General features: G+C 42.2%; 1 pseudogene; it reads right to left on the bottom strand.

Annotated features, from left to right (window-relative positions):
• The window catches only part of LOC147428254 (uncharacterized), a 54,367-nt pseudogene extending 50,737 nt beyond the window's left edge, over positions 1-3,630 (bottom strand).
• Between the last annotated feature and the right edge of the window lie 338 nt (positions 3,631-3,968).

Genomic DNA, 3,968 nt, shown 5'->3' with positions numbered 1-3,968 from the left:
ATCATGCTCCCTATCAGGTATTCTGCTCGCAATGTGAGCAAGCGTTACATTAGGAAAGTTACATCCTTCTGTGACCAAGAGTAGAAGGGTACAAAGTGACATTGATTTTGATCTCACACATAACATCACAAACCGAACAGAAGATCGGCATGTAACAAGAACTGAAGAGTCCAGTAGTGATGGAAGGAAGGCTTTCTGTAACTGTTCTTTTTATTGCTATGGCGGTCGGTTTGTGCATACTTCAACCTTTTATCACCACCAAATTCTTTCAAAGAGATTTGGGAGCTTAAAGCTCCATTTTGGTTTAGATGTGCCACATGTAGCACCTTCCTTGAGTGAAGGTCTCAACGTGGAGGAAGAGCAAATGGAAGATTCAAATGGCGGTGACCATCATGTAGATGGTGATGACCATTTACAGGCTGATCCTAGCGTGCAAGATAGCAGGGAGGAAAATGAGGAAGGGACATCTATTGTTCTCTTTGAACTAATAGAGAGAATAGTAGAACTTCAAAGTTTATGGGATGAACATAGAATGCCGATAGGTGTTCAAGATCAAATGCTAAGTCTTCTATTTGGTGACCTTGGTGGAGCTAGGGTAAAGAACTACTCTTCAAAAAGAAGCTAGCTAAATTGTTGGTTCAGTTGCCAAAGACATGGGAAGGTGAGCTTGGAGGGTGCAAGTACCCGCGTGTTGGGATCAATTCCAAACAATGCTGAGAGGTTTGGGGATGGTGACCGCCTCTCGTTATCGTATTTGTACAGGAAGTAATGGAGCAAAGGACGCACCCGAACTTCTTTACCCAAGTATAGAGGACAACTTTGTAGGAGAGGTTCTAAGGTGTGTCTGTTCAGGTGCTTCAAACTCCAAAAAGCTTAAACGTGACTGTATTACTTGCTGTGAAAAGTCACAGTATGCACAAAGCCAAGAAAGTGAATGCTTGCTTTTGATTATATTCCAATAGGACCTCAACTGAAGCTTCTTACAAGAAGTAGAACTTTTTGTCATGAGCTATTGAGTTTGTGGCGCCATAAAAATCAATGGTGTCAGGGAGATGCATTTTCTACGGGAAGGCATATAAAGAACTTTTGGGATGGAACAAAATTCCAAGGAGTGAAGAACTTTTGGGACCCATTGTCAACATATGAGTTGCCAATTGTTTTCTCTACACCTGGATGTAAGAAGTCTTACACGACTTTTCCCTTTGACAAACACTCTCAAAAACTTGAAGATGCATGGGATGTTGAGCGAGCAGTGTACACTTTTATCTGCTCCGAATGCAAGGAAGAAATCAAATGTGAGAAAAGGTTGTGCAAGGTAATGATGTCTATCTTCCTCTTTTTCTTAGCAAAATGTACACTGAATGTCCTTACTTACTCTGATTGTTGGTGTGCATAAGCAGGGTGACCCTAGAAATATAGCTCTCTTGTTGCATTGGGACGGGTTTCAAACATCAAGAACCACACAAAAAAGTTGTGGGGTTGTGGAGATTATGGTGCTCAATGCTGGAAAACAAAACTCTATGGATATCATGCCAGTCTTGTTTATTCCACAAAGCTACAAAAAGATTATTAAGTCTTCCAGTGATGTCTTCGGATCATTTCTGAAACCATTAGTGGATGAAAGTTTAAGGCATGAAATTTTCTTTTATCAATATACAAATTAATCTAAATAAAATTTAATATGCATTAAAAGTTCAAGCACTCACATGCGGCCTATTTGAGCAAGAAAAGGTGTTGTAAACGTCCTCGAACCTGCAAAAAACGTACGCGCGCGCGCGCGCGCGCACACACACACACACACACACACACACACACACCATGTTAAACCCTAAACCCTAAACCTACAAGTAAACTTGAAAACAATCTCACCTTAGAGCTATGGAGTAGTCCATAAGCAAGATTAACACTTCCGACAACTTGTTTCGCACCAGACCTGCAAGAGGTGAGGAGGAAGAGAGCAAGAGAAAGGCACAAGAATAAGCGAAATGTGCAAGGAAAGCCCGCAGGTTCATTTTTTGCAGGCTCCGACGATACAAAAATCGATACAGACATCGGAATAGGTGTCGAAACATGCATCGGAACAGGTATCGGTAGACCCCCTCGAAAATTTAAAAATGAAAAATTTTTAAAACTGCATCTCCCTCCATACTTACCTACACATATATCAACGCCCGCCATTGGCGTCGGTAATTTGACACCAGAATTTAAGTGACCTCTTGAAGTGTTCTCATTGACCAGACGCTATATGAAGTAATCAAACATGCTACGATAATATGCCGAGATAGTAAGGAACCACCAAACCAGTTTATAAGAAAAATTAAATAAATATATACCCTTAGTCCGGTCCTACCAAAGTGACTCCCTCTTACTCCTTTTAGCAAAAGATACTAGGGGATAAAGCAAACATACAAACAACAGATCATGACTATGTTCGCAGACATATTGTCCATGTCCAAAATAACCAAAAAATGTAATAACTAGGTGTTTTATATTTGAAAATAGAAGGTTATATTCGGAAATAGGTAATTCTACAGAGTCCTACAAAGAGCCGGTAACCATATCCACCCAGCTATGTCATCCACTGATTAGAGGAGTCATAAGTTAGCAGAATTACATTAGACATCCGTAAATAAGAACATATACACCTATTTATGCTAAGGTATATAGCCTCAGCCAAGAAAACCCTATGATGAGCTATACCTACTAAACAAGAGAGAAGGTCCATCAAATTTTGTAGCAGTGCACATTTATTGGAACCTTAGTTTCCACTATCGTGAGCTTTTTGCCATATTGTGCGGACTTCGACCAAATGTCTCACACAGATTCCGTTGGCAAATTTTTACCAGATCTTAGCAAGTCTTTGTGGTGCAACGTGATGGAGCAGTGTTGGTGCAACCTTCCAATGAGGCAAGCAGTCCGTGGCATCAATAGATTGCCAGGGCCAGGAGGGAGAGAAGAAACATACAGGTCTATGAGGAGATATTGCCAATTGATCACGCCCTTTCAAGTTGGACGCTAGCTGCATGATATTGTATATTGATGTTGGCCAGTGCTTCTGGAAACGTCGTCCAATGTTGTGCTATTTTTCTACACGCACTGAGCTACCATAGATATAGATGCAAAAACATTTTGAACACACACCTACATTCAGAGTCTCCTCATGGGAAACAATCCGCAACTTCGTCTACGTTATTCCGGCAACCTCACCTCCCTTTTGCTCACTTGCGCGATCGACATGGTGCAGAAAAGGGATGGTACAATCAGCACAAGTCTCCCATATTGAGGATTAAGGAGATGAGAGAGAGCATCTGGGTCCGAATCTAACGAAACCTAGGATACCAGAAAACATGTTGCATACCAGAAGGGGTAGGTATGTTTATATATAAGAATGACATTTGAACCGAGCTGTGCGCCATGCCCCTGCCAATTTCCATAGGATGAATATGGACAGAATTTTCCACCCTGGTCACAGAGATCTGCTGGGCGCCGGATATCATTGCACCCCATGATACCAAACCACGACTTTCTAAAACTATCTTTCATGCTGCCAGTACATTTGCTATACATATCAACAAGGGTGCTTCCAATGAGTCTGGCCTTAAATCTGGCTATGATAAACATGTCCATCATCGTGGTCTGCAAAGCTTGCTATCAATTATGCACTCCATGTCACTACATTCTGTTCTGAGCCCCTGGTACACTCCAAAACGTGGCATACACAGCGTCCAAAGGCGTGTTCCCAACATTGACGTCGTATTCTCCTGGCCATGACAGGCCGAGACCCTTTACTACCACAAGCCTGTATAAGGATGTAACGTTATTTATCAGGTTCCGCATTTGCTTCTCTGCATGTCGATGTTCCAATACATGGCAAGGGCTTGCCAAGGTCCTCGAGTTCTGCTGCTACCACCACCAACATCGACGTCCAGCCGCACCACCATCACCGCAGTCATCCTCAGTACCGGCGG

Source organism: Adiantum capillus-veneris, chromosome 23 (assembly GCF_014529385.1).
Source record: "Adiantum capillus-veneris isolate H3 chromosome 23, ASM1452938v2, whole genome shotgun sequence".
Classification (NCBI taxonomy): Eukaryota; Viridiplantae; Streptophyta; class Polypodiopsida; order Polypodiales; family Pteridaceae; genus Adiantum; species Adiantum capillus-veneris.
This window is presented reverse-complemented; position numbering and strand designations above follow the sequence as displayed.